The sequence below is a fragment of the Acipenser ruthenus genome, chromosome 44 (genome assembly GCF_902713425.1).
Source record: "Acipenser ruthenus chromosome 44, fAciRut3.2 maternal haplotype, whole genome shotgun sequence".
Taxonomy (NCBI): domain Eukaryota; kingdom Metazoa; phylum Chordata; class Actinopteri; order Acipenseriformes; family Acipenseridae; genus Acipenser; species Acipenser ruthenus.
In genome coordinates, this window is record NC_081232.1 from 3,122,109 (window position 1) to 3,135,757 (window position 13,649).

At 42.4% G+C, this 13,649-nt stretch overlaps 42 non-coding genes and 4 pseudogenes across 42 annotated transcripts; all 46 read left to right on the forward strand.

Annotated features, from left to right (window-relative positions):
- The first annotated feature begins 80 nt into the window (after window positions 1–80).
- Window positions 81–199, forward strand: LOC131710537 (5S ribosomal RNA). The gene has a single exon (XR_009312411.1). It is a non-coding gene; the product is annotated as a 5S ribosomal RNA (ribosomal RNA).
- A 114-nt stretch (window positions 200–313) lies between these two features.
- On the forward strand, window positions 314–422 carry LOC131714532 (5S ribosomal RNA; annotated as a pseudogene).
- Window positions 423–536: 114 nt separating this feature from the next.
- LOC131712945 (5S ribosomal RNA) lies at window positions 537–655 on the forward strand. Its single transcript, XR_009314833.1, has one exon. It is a non-coding gene; the product is annotated as a 5S ribosomal RNA (ribosomal RNA).
- Window positions 656–766: 111 nt separating this feature from the next.
- LOC131712956 (5S ribosomal RNA) lies at window positions 767–885 on the forward strand. The gene has a single exon (XR_009314844.1). It is a non-coding gene; the product is annotated as a 5S ribosomal RNA (ribosomal RNA).
- A 100-nt stretch (window positions 886–985) lies between these two features.
- LOC131712965 (5S ribosomal RNA) lies at window positions 986–1,104 on the forward strand. The gene has a single exon (XR_009314852.1). It is a non-coding gene; the product is annotated as a 5S ribosomal RNA (ribosomal RNA).
- Window positions 1,105–1,204: 100 nt separating this feature from the next.
- Window positions 1,205–1,323, forward strand: LOC131712976 (5S ribosomal RNA). The gene has a single exon (XR_009314863.1). It is a non-coding gene; the product is annotated as a 5S ribosomal RNA (ribosomal RNA).
- A 114-nt stretch (window positions 1,324–1,437) lies between these two features.
- On the forward strand, window positions 1,438–1,556 carry LOC131712987 (5S ribosomal RNA). The gene has a single exon (XR_009314874.1). It is a non-coding gene; the product is annotated as a 5S ribosomal RNA (ribosomal RNA).
- A 100-nt stretch (window positions 1,557–1,656) lies between these two features.
- Window positions 1,657–1,775, forward strand: LOC131712774 (5S ribosomal RNA). Its single transcript, XR_009314663.1, has one exon. It is a non-coding gene; the product is annotated as a 5S ribosomal RNA (ribosomal RNA).
- A 114-nt stretch (window positions 1,776–1,889) lies between these two features.
- LOC131712998 (5S ribosomal RNA) lies at window positions 1,890–2,008 on the forward strand. Its single transcript, XR_009314885.1, has one exon. It is a non-coding gene; the product is annotated as a 5S ribosomal RNA (ribosomal RNA).
- A 100-nt stretch (window positions 2,009–2,108) lies between these two features.
- Window positions 2,109–2,227, forward strand: LOC131720701 (5S ribosomal RNA). Its single transcript, XR_009319598.1, has one exon. It is a non-coding gene; the product is annotated as a 5S ribosomal RNA (ribosomal RNA).
- Window positions 2,228–2,341: 114 nt separating this feature from the next.
- Window positions 2,342–2,460, forward strand: LOC131713009 (5S ribosomal RNA). The gene has a single exon (XR_009314896.1). It is a non-coding gene; the product is annotated as a 5S ribosomal RNA (ribosomal RNA).
- Window positions 2,461–2,574: 114 nt separating this feature from the next.
- LOC131713020 (5S ribosomal RNA) lies at window positions 2,575–2,693 on the forward strand. Its single transcript, XR_009314907.1, has one exon. It is a non-coding gene; the product is annotated as a 5S ribosomal RNA (ribosomal RNA).
- A 114-nt stretch (window positions 2,694–2,807) lies between these two features.
- LOC131712873 (5S ribosomal RNA) lies at window positions 2,808–2,926 on the forward strand. The gene has a single exon (XR_009314760.1). It is a non-coding gene; the product is annotated as a 5S ribosomal RNA (ribosomal RNA).
- Window positions 2,927–3,026: 100 nt separating this feature from the next.
- LOC131713031 (5S ribosomal RNA) lies at window positions 3,027–3,145 on the forward strand. The gene has a single exon (XR_009314918.1). It is a non-coding gene; the product is annotated as a 5S ribosomal RNA (ribosomal RNA).
- Window positions 3,146–3,259: 114 nt separating this feature from the next.
- Window positions 3,260–3,368, forward strand: LOC131714533 (5S ribosomal RNA; annotated as a pseudogene).
- Window positions 3,369–3,468: 100 nt separating this feature from the next.
- Window positions 3,469–3,587, forward strand: LOC131713042 (5S ribosomal RNA). Its single transcript, XR_009314929.1, has one exon. It is a non-coding gene; the product is annotated as a 5S ribosomal RNA (ribosomal RNA).
- Window positions 3,588–7,009: 3,422 nt separating this feature from the next.
- Window positions 7,010–7,128, forward strand: LOC131713054 (5S ribosomal RNA). Its single transcript, XR_009314941.1, has one exon. It is a non-coding gene; the product is annotated as a 5S ribosomal RNA (ribosomal RNA).
- A 100-nt stretch (window positions 7,129–7,228) lies between these two features.
- LOC131713064 (5S ribosomal RNA) lies at window positions 7,229–7,347 on the forward strand. Its single transcript, XR_009314952.1, has one exon. It is a non-coding gene; the product is annotated as a 5S ribosomal RNA (ribosomal RNA).
- Window positions 7,348–7,447: 100 nt separating this feature from the next.
- On the forward strand, window positions 7,448–7,566 carry LOC131713074 (5S ribosomal RNA). Its single transcript, XR_009314962.1, has one exon. It is a non-coding gene; the product is annotated as a 5S ribosomal RNA (ribosomal RNA).
- Window positions 7,567–7,680: 114 nt separating this feature from the next.
- Window positions 7,681–7,799, forward strand: LOC131713085 (5S ribosomal RNA). The gene has a single exon (XR_009314973.1). It is a non-coding gene; the product is annotated as a 5S ribosomal RNA (ribosomal RNA).
- Window positions 7,800–7,899: 100 nt separating this feature from the next.
- LOC131713096 (5S ribosomal RNA) lies at window positions 7,900–8,018 on the forward strand. Its single transcript, XR_009314984.1, has one exon. It is a non-coding gene; the product is annotated as a 5S ribosomal RNA (ribosomal RNA).
- A 100-nt stretch (window positions 8,019–8,118) lies between these two features.
- LOC131713107 (5S ribosomal RNA) lies at window positions 8,119–8,237 on the forward strand. Its single transcript, XR_009314995.1, has one exon. It is a non-coding gene; the product is annotated as a 5S ribosomal RNA (ribosomal RNA).
- Window positions 8,238–8,351: 114 nt separating this feature from the next.
- On the forward strand, window positions 8,352–8,470 carry LOC131713118 (5S ribosomal RNA). Its single transcript, XR_009315006.1, has one exon. It is a non-coding gene; the product is annotated as a 5S ribosomal RNA (ribosomal RNA).
- A 100-nt stretch (window positions 8,471–8,570) lies between these two features.
- LOC131720702 (5S ribosomal RNA) lies at window positions 8,571–8,689 on the forward strand. Its single transcript, XR_009319599.1, has one exon. It is a non-coding gene; the product is annotated as a 5S ribosomal RNA (ribosomal RNA).
- A 114-nt stretch (window positions 8,690–8,803) lies between these two features.
- Window positions 8,804–8,922, forward strand: LOC131713130 (5S ribosomal RNA). Its single transcript, XR_009315017.1, has one exon. It is a non-coding gene; the product is annotated as a 5S ribosomal RNA (ribosomal RNA).
- Window positions 8,923–9,036: 114 nt separating this feature from the next.
- LOC131710553 (5S ribosomal RNA) lies at window positions 9,037–9,155 on the forward strand. Its single transcript, XR_009312430.1, has one exon. It is a non-coding gene; the product is annotated as a 5S ribosomal RNA (ribosomal RNA).
- A 100-nt stretch (window positions 9,156–9,255) lies between these two features.
- Window positions 9,256–9,374, forward strand: LOC131711002 (5S ribosomal RNA). The gene has a single exon (XR_009312884.1). It is a non-coding gene; the product is annotated as a 5S ribosomal RNA (ribosomal RNA).
- Window positions 9,375–9,488: 114 nt separating this feature from the next.
- Window positions 9,489–9,607, forward strand: LOC131710554 (5S ribosomal RNA). The gene has a single exon (XR_009312431.1). It is a non-coding gene; the product is annotated as a 5S ribosomal RNA (ribosomal RNA).
- Window positions 9,608–9,707: 100 nt separating this feature from the next.
- On the forward strand, window positions 9,708–9,826 carry LOC131713141 (5S ribosomal RNA). Its single transcript, XR_009315027.1, has one exon. It is a non-coding gene; the product is annotated as a 5S ribosomal RNA (ribosomal RNA).
- Window positions 9,827–9,940: 114 nt separating this feature from the next.
- LOC131712320 (5S ribosomal RNA) lies at window positions 9,941–10,059 on the forward strand. The gene has a single exon (XR_009314215.1). It is a non-coding gene; the product is annotated as a 5S ribosomal RNA (ribosomal RNA).
- Window positions 10,060–10,159: 100 nt separating this feature from the next.
- Window positions 10,160–10,278, forward strand: LOC131713153 (5S ribosomal RNA). Its single transcript, XR_009315038.1, has one exon. It is a non-coding gene; the product is annotated as a 5S ribosomal RNA (ribosomal RNA).
- A 100-nt stretch (window positions 10,279–10,378) lies between these two features.
- On the forward strand, window positions 10,379–10,497 carry LOC131711194 (5S ribosomal RNA). Its single transcript, XR_009313077.1, has one exon. It is a non-coding gene; the product is annotated as a 5S ribosomal RNA (ribosomal RNA).
- Window positions 10,498–10,597: 100 nt separating this feature from the next.
- Window positions 10,598–10,716, forward strand: LOC131713165 (5S ribosomal RNA). The gene has a single exon (XR_009315049.1). It is a non-coding gene; the product is annotated as a 5S ribosomal RNA (ribosomal RNA).
- A 100-nt stretch (window positions 10,717–10,816) lies between these two features.
- On the forward strand, window positions 10,817–10,935 carry LOC131714387 (5S ribosomal RNA; annotated as a pseudogene).
- A 114-nt stretch (window positions 10,936–11,049) lies between these two features.
- LOC131713395 (5S ribosomal RNA) lies at window positions 11,050–11,168 on the forward strand (annotated as a pseudogene).
- A 114-nt stretch (window positions 11,169–11,282) lies between these two features.
- Window positions 11,283–11,401, forward strand: LOC131713176 (5S ribosomal RNA). The gene has a single exon (XR_009315060.1). It is a non-coding gene; the product is annotated as a 5S ribosomal RNA (ribosomal RNA).
- Window positions 11,402–11,501: 100 nt separating this feature from the next.
- LOC131713187 (5S ribosomal RNA) lies at window positions 11,502–11,620 on the forward strand. Its single transcript, XR_009315071.1, has one exon. It is a non-coding gene; the product is annotated as a 5S ribosomal RNA (ribosomal RNA).
- A 114-nt stretch (window positions 11,621–11,734) lies between these two features.
- LOC131713198 (5S ribosomal RNA) lies at window positions 11,735–11,853 on the forward strand. Its single transcript, XR_009315082.1, has one exon. It is a non-coding gene; the product is annotated as a 5S ribosomal RNA (ribosomal RNA).
- A 114-nt stretch (window positions 11,854–11,967) lies between these two features.
- LOC131710643 (5S ribosomal RNA) lies at window positions 11,968–12,086 on the forward strand. The gene has a single exon (XR_009312525.1). It is a non-coding gene; the product is annotated as a 5S ribosomal RNA (ribosomal RNA).
- A 100-nt stretch (window positions 12,087–12,186) lies between these two features.
- Window positions 12,187–12,305, forward strand: LOC131713210 (5S ribosomal RNA). The gene has a single exon (XR_009315087.1). It is a non-coding gene; the product is annotated as a 5S ribosomal RNA (ribosomal RNA).
- Window positions 12,306–12,405: 100 nt separating this feature from the next.
- LOC131709885 (5S ribosomal RNA) lies at window positions 12,406–12,524 on the forward strand. The gene has a single exon (XR_009311749.1). It is a non-coding gene; the product is annotated as a 5S ribosomal RNA (ribosomal RNA).
- Window positions 12,525–12,638: 114 nt separating this feature from the next.
- LOC131711281 (5S ribosomal RNA) lies at window positions 12,639–12,757 on the forward strand. The gene has a single exon (XR_009313164.1). It is a non-coding gene; the product is annotated as a 5S ribosomal RNA (ribosomal RNA).
- A 100-nt stretch (window positions 12,758–12,857) lies between these two features.
- LOC131713221 (5S ribosomal RNA) lies at window positions 12,858–12,976 on the forward strand. Its single transcript, XR_009315089.1, has one exon. It is a non-coding gene; the product is annotated as a 5S ribosomal RNA (ribosomal RNA).
- Window positions 12,977–13,076: 100 nt separating this feature from the next.
- On the forward strand, window positions 13,077–13,195 carry LOC131710075 (5S ribosomal RNA). The gene has a single exon (XR_009311945.1). It is a non-coding gene; the product is annotated as a 5S ribosomal RNA (ribosomal RNA).
- Window positions 13,196–13,306: 111 nt separating this feature from the next.
- LOC131713232 (5S ribosomal RNA) lies at window positions 13,307–13,425 on the forward strand. Its single transcript, XR_009315090.1, has one exon. It is a non-coding gene; the product is annotated as a 5S ribosomal RNA (ribosomal RNA).
- Window positions 13,426–13,523: 98 nt separating this feature from the next.
- On the forward strand, window positions 13,524–13,642 carry LOC131713243 (5S ribosomal RNA). The gene has a single exon (XR_009315091.1). It is a non-coding gene; the product is annotated as a 5S ribosomal RNA (ribosomal RNA).
- Window positions 13,643–13,649: the final 7 nt, after the last annotated feature.

Below are 13,649 nucleotides of genomic sequence, written 5' to 3' on the forward strand. Positions count from 1 at the left end.
GTGTGGAGGACAAAAGGAAATTTTGGAGGAATCACCCCCAGCTCACTAAACATAAAAGTCATGAAAGCAGAACTGCAATCGCCTGCGGCCACACCACCTTGAATAAGCCTGATCTCGTCTGATCTCAGAAGCTAAGCAATGTTGGACTTGGTTAGTACTTGGATGGGAGACCACCTGGGAATATCAAGTGCTGCAGGCATTACATTTTTGTAATTACATTTTACAATTGAAATGTGTGGAGGACAAAAGGAAATTTTGGAGGAATCACCCCCAGCTCACTAAACATAAAAGTCATGAAAGCAGAAATGCAATCGCCTGCGGCCACACCACCTTGAATAAGCCTGATCTCAGAAGCTAAGCAATGTTGGGCTTGGTTAGTACTTGGATGGGAGACCACCTGGGAATATCAAGTGCTGCAGGCATTACATTTTTGTAATTACATTTTACAATTGAAATGTGTGGAGGACAAAAGGAAATTTTGGAGGAATCACCCCCAGCTCACTAAACATAAAAGTCATGAAAGCAGAAAAGCAGTCGCCTGCGGCCACACCACCTTGAATAAGCCTGATCTCGTCTGATCTCAGAAGCTAAGCAATGTTGGGCTTGGTTAGTACTTGGATGGGAGACCACCTGGGAATATCAAGTGCTGCAGGCATTACATTTTTGTAATTACATTTTACAATTGAAATGTGTGGACAAAAGGAAATTTTGGAGGAATCACCCCCAGCTCACTAAACATAAAAGTCATGAAAGCAGAAATGCAATCGCCTGCGGCCACACCACCTTGAATAAGCCTGATCTCGTCTGATCTCAGAAGCTAAGCAATGTTGGGCTTGGTTAGTACTTGGATGGGAGACCACCTGGGAATATCAAGTGCTGCAGGCATTACATTTTACAATTGAAATGTGTGGAGGACAAAAGGAAATTTTGGAGGAATCACCCCCAGCTCACTAAACATAAAAGTCATGAAAGCAGAAATGCAATCGCCTGCGGCCACACCACCTTGAATAAGCCTGATCTCGTCTGATCTCAGAAGCTAAGCAATGTTGGGCTTGGTTAGTACTTGGATGGGAGACCACCTGGGAATATCAAGTGCTGCAGGCATTACATTTTACAATTGAAATGTGTGGAGGACAAAAGGAAATTTTGGAGGAATCACCCCCAGCTCACTAAACATAAAAGTCATGAAAGCAGAAATGCAATCGCCTGCGGCCACACCACCTTGAATAAGCCTGATCTCGTCTGATCTCAGAAGCTAAGCAATGTTGGGCTTGGTTAGTACTTGGATGGGAGACCACCTGGGAATATCAAGTGCTGCAGGCATTACATTTTTGTAATTACATTTTACAATTGAAATGTGTGGAGGACAAAAGGAAATTTTGGAGGAATCACCCCCAGCTCACTAAACATAAAAGTCATGAAAGAAGAAATGCAATCGCCTGCGGCCACACCACCTTGAATAAGCCTGATCTCGTCTGATCTCAGAAGCTAAGCAATGTTGGGCTTGGTTAGTACTTGGATGGGAGACCACCTGGGAATATCAAGTGCTGCAGGCATTACATTTTACAATTGAAATGTGTGGAGGACAAAAGGAAATTTTGGAGGAATCACCCCCAGCTCACTAAACATAAAAGTCATGAAAGCAGAAATGCAATCGCCTGCGGCCACACCACCTTGAATAAGCCTGATCTCGTCTGATCTCAGAAGCTAAGCAATGTTGGGCTTGGTTAGTACTTGGATGGGAGAGCACCTGGGAATATCAAGTGCTGCAGGCATTACATTTTTGTAATTACATTTTACAATTGAAATGTGTGGAGGACAAAAGGAAATTTTGGAGGAATCACCCCCAGCTCACTAAACATAAAAGTCATGAAAGCAGAAATGCAATCGCCTGCGGCCACACCACCTTGAATAAGCCTGATCTCGTCTGATCTCAGAAGCTAAGCAATGTTGGGCTTGGTTAGTACTTGGATGGGAGACCACCTGGGAATATCAAGTGCTGCAGGCATTACATTTTACAATTGAAATGTGTGGAGGACAAAAGGAAATTTTGGAGGAATCACCCCCAGCTCACTAAACATAAAAGTCATGAAAGCAGAAATGCAATCGCCTGCGGCCACACCACCTTGAATAAGCCTGATCTCGTCTGATCTCAGAAGCTAAGCAACGTTGGGCTTGGTTAGTACTTGGATGGGAGACCACCTGGGAATATCAAGTGCTGCAGGCATTACATTTTTGTAATTACATTTTAGAATTGAAATGTGTGGAGGACAAAAGGAAATTTTGGAGGAATCACCCCCAGCTCACTAAACATAAAAGTCATGAAAGCAGAAATGCAATCGCCTGCGGCCACACCACCTTGAATAAGCCTGATCTCGTCTGATCTCAGAAGCTAAGCAATGTTGGGCTTGGTTAGTACTTGGATGGGAGACCACCTGGGAATATCAAGTGCTGCAGGCATTACATTTTTGTAATTACATTTTACAATTGAAATGTGTGGAGGACAAAAGGAAATTTTGGAGGAATCACCCCCAGCTCACTAAACATAAAAGTCATGAAAGCAGAAAAGCAGTCGCCTGCGGCCACACCACCTTGAATAAGCCTGATCTCGTCTGATCTCAGAAGCTAAGCAATGTTGGGCTTGGTTAGTACTTGGATGGGAGACCACCTGGGAATATCAAGTGCTGCAGGCATTACATTTTTGTAATTACATTTTACAATTGAAATGTGTGGAGGACAAAAGGAAATTTTGGAGGAATCACCCCCAGCTCACTAAACATAAAAGTCATGAAAGCAGAACTGCAATCGCCTGCGGCCACACCACCTTGAATAAGCCTGATCTCGTCTGATTTCAGAAGCTAAGTAATGTTGGGCTTGGTTAGTACTTGGATGGGAGACCACCTGGGAATATCAAGTGCTGCAGGCATTACATTTTACAATTGAAATGTGTGGAGGACAAAAGGAAATTTTGGAGGAATCACCCCCAGCTCACTAAACATAAAAGTCATGAAAGCAGAAATGCAATCGCCTGCGGCCACACCACCTTGAATAAGCCTGATCTCGTCTGATCTCAGAAGCTAAGCAATGTTGGGCTTGGTTAGTACTTGGATGGGAGACCACCTGGGAATATCAAGTGCTGCAGGCATTACATTTTTGTAATTACATTTTACAATTGAAATGTGTGGAGGACAAAAGGAAATTTTGGAGGAATCACCCCCAGCTCACTAAACATAAAAGTCATGAAAGCAGAAATGCAATCGCCTGCGGCCACACCACCTTGAATAAGCCTGATCTCAGAAGCTAAGCAATGTTGGGCTTGGTTAGTACTTGGATGGGAGACCACCTGGGAATATCAAGTGCTGCAGGCATTACATTTTACAATTGAAATGTGTGGAGGACAAAAGGAAATTTTGGAGGAATCACCCCCAGCTCACTAAACATAAAAGTCATGAAAGCAGAAATGCAATCGCCTGCGGCCACACCACCTTGAATAAGCCTGATCTCGTCTGATCTCAGAAGCTAAGCAATGTTGGGCTTGGTTAGTACTTGGATGGGAGACCACCTGGGAATATCAAGTGCTGCAGGCATTACATTTTTGTAATTACATTTTACAATTGAAATGTGTGGAGGTGTCACGTTTTCACTTTTCACGTTCTCTTTTATTATATTATTTGCTCTGCACACACTCTTAACTCAGGGGAGACGTTAAGGAGGACAGAGATGTTTAAAACTCCTAGTGGTTTATGTTCGAGCACTGGACGAGCGGTGTGTCCTTAAAACCTTTTTATTTAATCAAGAAAATCACTCAGACTCATTTATTCAAAGTTTTACGAATCAGAGCAACATCAGCGCTCCTTCGTTTTATTAAAATGCCTTTAATATTGGTTTAGTAGTTTGCGCATACCACTAAAACCCGAAAACATGTAACAATAATTAGCAATCCTAAGTTTATTACAAGCTTCAGCATTTAATACTTCAATAACATAATACAATTATATGTATTCAGTGCAGCCCTCAGGCTGGCTAAGCAAATATCCTACAAGCACCCACTGCTATGTTTCAGCACATTCAATATAACACTCTTAATACCAAAACATAGTTTCAAAACCTCATAGCAATATAACCAATAAATGTGAGACACAATAATACCATTAATATGCTTACCTCCTATTATAAGGAAGAGTAGCGTGAACAAAAGAGAAGGACTGTTCTGTGGAGATCTGCAAAGGATGGACCACGTGGCTCTGCAAAGCCGAGTCTTGATTGTGGTGCTCTAGTGTAATCAGCTCAGGGTTTTTATACAATTTTTGTCCCATTGTGAGCAATGAGAGGCCCCAATTAGTCCCAATCATCAATCCCCATGGACAGTCCTTATCTCTTAGCAAACAGTAATCTATAAGGAATTCAACCAACTTTCCAGTCCCACTCATATACCAATAAATCAACACTGGCCCATGATCTCACCCACTCATCCTTGCCCCCTCCTTTATCCGAAGAATTCAGGTAAAGCAGAGTTCACAAAATCCTTGCTGTTTTGATTCACTACTTAATATGTGTGTATTACAAAAAGAAGTGGTGTTTTAGATATATGTAACACCAATATAGGAAAAGTGGTGTTTTTGAATATATGCAACACCAACAGTTTATATCATAATATAGCAGTTTATAGTTTATAATGGTTATAATGGATTACATGAACTTGGCTTTCAAAAATATATTCCTTCATGTCATCTCACTCAAATTAGTTTCCTCCTTTCCTTACTGGTGTATGTTTAGCCAGTATTATAGGGAACTTTTATTCTATATCTCTTCTAGTATAGAGTTTTTTCCTTTTATGAAAAACCCAACTATTTTACTGAGCTGTGAAGTTGTAATGCCTTTCTCTCCTATGGGCCCCAATTGTCTGAACTCAATTGACACTTAGATGACCCTGTATTTTCCAGCTATATTCATACTGGCTAAATCCAGTTCGTTAAAGACATCTCCTCCCTTGCCAAGTTTGGTAGTGATGGATGTTTCTATAAATCTATACCTATGCCTCCTTTGCCCTTCGACTAGTTATTTTAGGTGTTAAGACCATCCATTCTAACACCCTACATGTGTAGTCAGGCCTTCGGTACTGTAATCCTTCTGATAAGAAAATTCCGGCTTCCTCCCACCAAAAAGGCTTTCCAGCAGCTAATATTAATCTCTCCAAGGGCAGGCTGATAGAGAGTTCAAGAAGACAGGTCACATAGTTTATTCTTCTGAAACCTACCTCCTGCTTTTTATTCTTCATTATTTATTCAATTCTTTTATTTTATATGTTCTACCACAACTTTCTTTATGCTGCATCTTTTAACCTCAAAGTCAAATTAGTACGTTACTTCTTATAGTATATGGCTGCTAACCTTATTACTTTCTGCTAGCAGCAGTATATCAGCAATATTACAATAGAATTTTATTCAATTTTTCTGCTCTCTATTCGTGGTGTATCTTCTGACAATGCTTATTTCTCTTAAGTTAGAGTCTGCTTTTACTCTAGGCTGTTCTTACTCACCTACTTATTTTAAAACTGAACTACAAGCAGAAACCTACTTAAAGCGAGGTCTTTTAATCCTTTACTTAAAAATACTCCTAACTCCTTTTCCCTTTATATTCAGAAGTTATAATTCTTGAATGCAAGCACACAGTAATTCTTTTCATTGAATTAGGACTTAGTTTTTAACCATGCTCATCTTGGTAAAAAAGAGCTTCAGGTATACTATCATATTAAGCAAAGTGAATCATATGATCTTATACATAAACATTGTTCATAGTATCTCATACTAACAATAATTATCACTACCTATGATTATATGTTACCACAACAATCTATATCACTTAGAACAAGCATGTTAACATGTATTTAGTAATATAGCATTATTCTGTTATTCAGGCTAGAAAGTTTCAATAGAAATCTCAGCACCCTATTCTGGAGCTATGCCCATCTTGATAAGAGACGGTTTAGAGCTGACTGAGTTAGAGTGTCAGGCAGTCCCGGCTCCAGTTAAAAGGTCATACAGAGAAAGCATTCTTACAGCAATGGCTATAAACTAAAACTATTGAATATTACACATACAAACTAAAAACTACTAAACATTTACAAATGATTATAGTACATGCATTTCATTAATATATTTAAATCATCCAATCCATGTCCAAGGCTTCAGCTCGTTCCCAGCAGGACTCCATTTCTGTTCTGGGTTCGTCCCTGGTTGGCTCAGCGAAAACCACCACAGGCCCCTTTATCCAGCGTTTGGCATCACAGGTGTGGGTCGCCATGGTCTTGACTTTATACCTACAAGACACTTGTACACGCTTAATAGGGACACCTTCCTCACATTCTAATTTACCTAGATGTGCCCATTTTACCAGGTGGCCGCTCTCACAATCCATACACTCAACTCTTTTTACATCTCTGGGATTTACATTCAAATGAGAGAAAGAAAGCCCCTCGGAATCATCACACTCAAACAAGATTCGACAATGTTTCACTAAATGACTGCAGGCTGGACATGGCTTAGGCCCAGTCCGGGGTGATTCACCTCTGCATCTGCCACAGTCACACACAACAAGAGAATCACTTCTTATTTCATGAACCAGGGCTAACTCTGTGCCTCTCACAAGCATTCTGGAACTGTACATGTTTTTATCACGCATCTCCTTCTGCTCGCACAGAGATACCTTAGGGGGTATGCCATCCATCCAGAACACAGTGGGAGGCCAGAACTCACTATTGTTCATGTCAGCAGGCACCCAGCATTTATTCTCCTCCGCATCATCAGTGGACAAACTTAATACAACTGAATCTGACTCAATCGAGGAACCGTGAACTCTAGCCACTGAGACCCTCCAGGCGAAGGGATCCAATGTCTTATTACATATAATAGTTGGTTCGGGGTCACCCGTGACAGAGGACAAAAGGAAATTTTGGAGGAATCACCCCCAGCTCACTAAACATAAAAGTCATGAAAGCAGAAATGCAATCGCCTGCGGCCACACCACCTTGAATAAGCCTGATCTCGTCTGATCTCAGAAGCTAAGCAATGTTGGGCTTGGTTAGTACTTGGATGGGAGACCACCTGGGAATATCAAGTGCTGCAGGCATTACATTTTACAATTGAAATGTGTGGAGGACAAAAGGAAATTTTGGAGGAATCACCCCCAGCTCACTAAACATAAAAGTCATGAAAGCAGAAATGCAATCGCCTGCGGCCACACCACCTTGAATAAGCCTGATCTCGTCTGATCTCAGAAGCTAAGCAATGTTGGGCTTGGTTAGTACTTGGATGGGAGACCACCTGGGAATATCAAGTGCTGCAGGCATTACATTTTACAATTGAAATGTGTGGAGGACAAAAGGAAATTTTGGAGGAATCACCCCCAGCTCACTAAACATAAAAGTCATGAAAGCAGAAATGCAATCGCCTGCGGCCACACCACCTTGAATAAGCCTGATCTCGTCTGATCTCAGAAGCTAAGCAATGTTGGGCTTGGTTAGTACTTGGATGGGAGACCACCTGGGAATATCAAGTGCTGCAGGCATTACGTTTTTGTAATTACATTTTACAATTGAAATGTGTGGAGGACAAAAGGAAATTTTGGAGGAATCACCCCCAGCTCACTAAACATAAAAGTCATGAAAGCAGAAATGCAATCGCCTGCGGCCACACCACCTTGAATAAGCCTGATCTCGTCTGATCTCAGAAGCTAAGCAATGTTGGGCTTGGTTAGTACTTGGATGGGAGACCACCTGGGAATATCAAGTGCTGCAGGCATTACATTTTACAATTGAAATGTGTGGAGGACAAAAGGAAATTTTGGAGGAATCACCCCCAGCTCACTAAACATAAAAGTCATGAAAGCAGAAATGCAATCGCCTGCGGCCACACCACCTTGAATAAGCCTGATCTCGTCTGATCTCAGAAGCTAAGCAATGTTGGGCTTGGTTAGTACTTGGATGGGAGACCACCTGGGAATATCAAGTGCTGCAGGCATTACATTTTACAATTGAAATGTGTGGAGGACAAAAGGAAATTTTGGAGGAATCACCCCCAGCTCACTAAACATAAAAGTCATGAAAGCAGAAATGCAATCGCCTGCGGCCACACCACCTTGAATAAGCCTGATCTCGTCTGATCTCAGAAGCTAAGCAATGTTGGGCTTGGTTAGTACTTGGATGGGAGACCACCTGGGAATATCAAGTGCTGCAGGCATTACATTTTTGTAATTACATTTTACAATTGAAATGTGTGGAGGACAAAAGGAAATTTTGGAGGAATCACCCCCAGCTCACTAAACATAAAAGTCATGAAAGCAGAAATGCAATCGCCTGCGGCCACACCACCTTGAATAAGCCTGATCTCGTCTGATCTCAGAAGCTAAGCAATGTTGGGCTTGGTTAGTACTTGGATGGGAGACCACCTGGGAATATCAAGTGCTGCAGGCATTACATTTTACAATTGAAATGTGTGGAGGACAAAAGGAAATTTTGGAGGAATCACCCCCAGCTCACTAAACATAAAAGTCATGAAAGCAGAAATGCAATCGCCTGCGGCCACACCACCTTGAATAAGCCTGATCTCGTCTGATCTCAGAAGCTAAGCAACGTTGGGCTTGGTTAGTACTTGGATGGGAGACCACCTGGGAATATCAAGTGCTGCAGGCATTACATTTTTGTAATTACATTTTAGAATTGAAATGTGTGGAGGACAAAAGGAAATTTTGGAGGAATCACCCCCAGCTCACTAAACATAAAAGTCATGAAAGCAGAAATGCAATCGCCTGCGGCCACACCACCTTGAATAAGCCTGATCTCGTCTGATCTCAGAAGCTAAGCAATGTTGGGCTTGGTTAGTACTTGGATGGGAGACCACCTGGGAATATCAAGTGCTGCAGGCATTACATTTTTGTAATTACATTTTACAATTGAAATGTGTGGAGGACAAAAGGAAATTTTGGAGGAATCACCCCCAGCTCACTAAACATAAAAGTCATGAAAGCAGAAAAGCAGTCGCCTGCGGCCACACCACCTTGAATAAGCCTGATCTCGTCTGATCTCAGAAGCTAAGCAATGTTGGGCTTGGTTAGTACTTGGATGGGAGACCACCTGGGAATATCAAGTGCTGCAGTCATTACATTTTACAATTTAAATGTGTGGAGGACAAAAGGAAATTTTGGCGGAATCACCCCCAGCTCACTAAACATAAAAGTCATGAAAGCAGAAATGCAATCGCCTGCGGCCACACCACCTTGAATAAGCCTGATCTCGTCTGATCTCAGAAGCTAAGCAATGTTGGGCTTGGTTAGTACTTGGATGGTAGACCACCTGGGAATATCAAGTGCTGCAGGCATTACATTTTTGTAATTACATTTTACAATTGAAATGTGTGGAGGACAAAAGGAAATTTTGGAGGAATCACCCCCAGCTCACTAAACATAAAAGTCATGAAAGCAGAACAGCAATCGCCTGCGGCCACACCACCTTGAATAAGCCTGATCTCGTCTGATCTCAGAAGCTAAGCAATGTTGGGCTTGGTTAGTACTTGGATGGGAGACCACCTGGGAATATCAAGTGCTGCAGTCATTACATTTTACAATTGAAATGTGTGGAGGACAAAAGGAAATTTTGGCGGAATCACCCCCAGCTCACTAAACATAAAAGTCATGAAAGCAGAAATGCAATCGCCTGCGGCCACACCACCTTGAATAAGCCTGATCTCGTCTGATCTCAGAAGCTAAGCAATGTTGGGCTTGGTTAGTACTTGGATGGGAGACCACCTGGGAATATCAAGTGCTGCAGGCATTACATTTTTGTAATTACATTTTACAATTGAAATGTGTGGTGGACAAAAGGAAATTTTGGAGGAATCACCCCCAGCTCACTAAACATAAAAGTCATGAAAGCAGAAATGCAATCGCCTGCGGCCACACCACCTTGAATAAGCCTGATCTCGTCTGATCTCAGAAGCTAAGCAATGTTGGGCTTGGTTAGTACTTGAATGGGAGACCACCTCGGAATATCAAGTGCTGCAGGCATTACATTTTACAATTGAAATGTGTGGAGGACAAAAGGAAATTTAGGAGGAATCACCCCCAGCTCACTAAACATAAAAGTCATGAAAGCAGAAATGCAATCGCCTGCGGCCACACCACCTTGAATAAGCCTGATCTCGTCTGATCTCAGAAGCTAAGCAATGTTGGGCTTGGTTAGTACTTGGATGGGAGACCACCTGGGAATATCAAGTGCTGCAGGCATTACATTTTACAATTGAAATGTGTGGAGGACAAAAGGAAATTTTGGAGGAATCACCCCCAGCTCACTAAACATAAAAGTCATGAAAGCAGAACAGCAATCGCCTGCGGCCACCCCACCTTGAATAAGCCTGATCTCGTCTGATCTCAGAAGCTAAGCAATGTTGGGCTTGGTTAGTACTTGGATGGGAGACCACCTGGGAATATCAAGTGCTGCAGGCATTACATTTTACAATTGATATGTGTGGAGGACAAAAGGAAATTTTGGCGGAATCACCCCCAGCTCACTAAACATAAAAGTCATGAAAGCAGAAATGCAATCGCCTGCGGCCACACCACCTTGAATAAGCCTGATCTCGTCTGATCTCAGAAGCTAAGCAATGTTGGGCTTGGTTAGTACTTGGATGGGAGACCACCTGGGAATATCAAGTGCTGCAGGCATTACATTTTACAATTGAAATGTGTGGAGGACAAAAGGAAATTTAGGAGGAATCACCCCCAGCTCACTAAACATAAAAGTCATGAAAGCAGAAATGCAATCGCCTGCGGCCACACCACCTTGAATAAGCCTGATCTTGTCTGATCTAAGAAGCTAAGCAATGTTGGGCTTGGTTAGTACTTGGAAGGGAGACCACCTGGGAATATCAAGTGTTGCAGGCATTACATTTTTGTAATTACATTTTACAATTGAAATGTGTGGAGGACAAAAGGAAATTTTGGAGGAATCACCCCCAGCTCACTAAACATAAAAGTCATGAAAGCAGAAATGCAATCACCTGCGGCCACACCACCTTGAATAAGCCTGATCTCGTCTGATCTCAGAAGCTAAGCAATGTTGGGTTTGGTTAGTACTTGGATGGGAGACCACCTGGGAATAGCAAGTGCTGCAGGCATTACATTTTTGTAATTACATTTTACAATTGAAATGTGTGGAGGACAAAAGGAAATTTTGGAGGAATCACCCCCAGCTCACTAAACATAAAAGTCATGAATGCAGAAACGCAATCGCCTGCGGCCACACCACCTTGAATAAGCCTGATCTCGTCTGATCTCAGAAGCTAAGCAATGTTGGGCTTGGTTAGTACTTGGATGGGAGACCACCTGGGAATATCAAGTGCTGCAGGCATTACATTTTACAATTGAAATGTGTGGAGGACAAAAGGAAATTTTGGAGGAATCACCCCCAGCTCACTAAACATAAAAGTCATGAAAGCAGAAATGCAATCGCCTGCGGCCACACCACCTTGAATAAGCCTGATCTCGTCTGATCTCAGAAGCTAAGCAATGTTGGGCTTGGTTAGTACTTGGATGGGAGACCACCTGGGAATATCAAGTGCTGCAGGCATTACATTTTTGTAATTACATTTTACAATTGAAATGTGTGGAGGACAAAAGGAAATTTTGGAGGAATCACCCCCAGCTCACTAAACATAAAAGTCATGAAAGCAGAAATGCAATCGCCTGCGGCCACACCACCTTGAATAAGCCTGATCTCGTCTGATCTCAGAAGCTAAGCAATGTTGGGCTTGGTTAGTACTTGGATGGGAGACCACCTGGGAATATCAAGTGCTGCAGGCATTACATTTTTGTAATTACATTTTACAATTGAAATGTGTGGAGGACAAAAGGAAATTTTGGAGGAATCACCCCCAGCTCACTAAACATAAAAGTCATGAAAGCAGAAATGCAATCGCCTGCGGCCACACCACCTTGAATAAGCCTGATCTCGTCTGATCTCAGAAGCTAAGCATTGTTGGGCTTGGTTAGTACTTGGATGGGAGACCACCTGGGAATATCAAGTGCTGCAGGCATTACATTTTACAATTGAAATGTGTGGAGGACAAAAGGAAATTTTGGAGGAATCACCCCCAGCTCACTAAACATAAAAGTCATGAAAGCAGAAATGCAATCGCCTGCGGCCACACCACCTTGAATAAGCCTGATCTCGTCTGATCTCAGAAGCTAAGCAATGTTGGGCTTGGTTAGTACTTGGATGGGAGACCACCTGGGAATATCAAGTGCTGCAGGCATTACATTTTACAATTGAAATGTGTGGAGGACAAAAGGAAATTTTGGAGGAATCACCCCCAGCTCACTAAACATAAAAGTCATGAAAGTAGAAATGCAATCGCCTGCGGTCACACCACCTTGAATAAGCCTGATCTCGTCTGATCTCAGAAGCTAAGCAATGTTGGGCTTGGTTAGTACTTGGATGGGAGACCACCTGGGAATATCAAGTGCTGCAGGCATTACATTTTTGTAATTACATTTTACAATTGAAATGTGTGGAGGACAAAAGGAAATTTTGGAGGAATCACCCCCAGCTCACTAAACATAAAAGTCATGAAAGCAGAAATTCAATCGCCTGCAGCCACACCACCTTGAATAAGCCTGAACTCGTCTGATCTCAGAAGCTAAGCAATGTTGGGCTTGGTTAGTACTTGGATGGGAGACCACCTGGGAATATCAAGTGCTGCAGGCATTACATTTTACAATAGAAATGTGTGGAGGACAAAAGGAAATTTTGGAGGAATCACCCCCAGCTCACTAAACATAAAAGTCATGAAAGCAGAAATGCAATCGCCTGCGGCCACACCACCTTGAATAAGCCTGATCTCGTCTGATCTCAGAAGCTAAGCAATGTTGGGCTTGGTTAGTACTTGGATGGGAGACCACCTGGGAATATCAAGTGCTGCAGGCATTACATTTTACAATTGAAATGTGTGGAGGACAAAAGGAAATTTTGGAGGAATCACCCCCAGCTCACTAAACATAAAAGTCATGAAAGCAGAAATGCAATCGTCTGCGGCCACACCACCTTGAATAAGCCTGATCTCGTCTGATCTCAGAAGCTAAGCAATGTTGGGCTTGGTTAGTACTTGGATGGGAGACCACCTGGGAATATCAAGTGCTGCAGGCATTACATTTTTGTAATTACATTTTACAATTGAAATGTGTGGACAAAAGGAAATTTTGGAGGAATCACCCCCAGCTCACTAAACATAAAAGTCATGAAAGCAGAAATGCAATCGCCTGCGGCCACACCACCTTGAATAAGCCTGATCTCGTCTGATCTCAGAAGCTAAGCAATGTTGGGCTTGGTTAGTACTTGGATGGGAGACCACCTGGGAATATCAAGTGCTGCAGGCATTACATTTTACAATTGAAATGTGTGGGACAAAAGGAAATTTTGGAGGAATCACCCCCAGCTCACTAAACATAAAAGTCATGAAAGCAGAAATGCAATCGCCTGCGGCCACACCACCTTGAATAAGCCTGATCTCGTCTGATCTCAGAAGCTAAGCAATGTTGGGCTTGGTTAGTACTTGGATGGGAGACCACCTGGGAATATCAAGTGCTGCAGGCATTACATT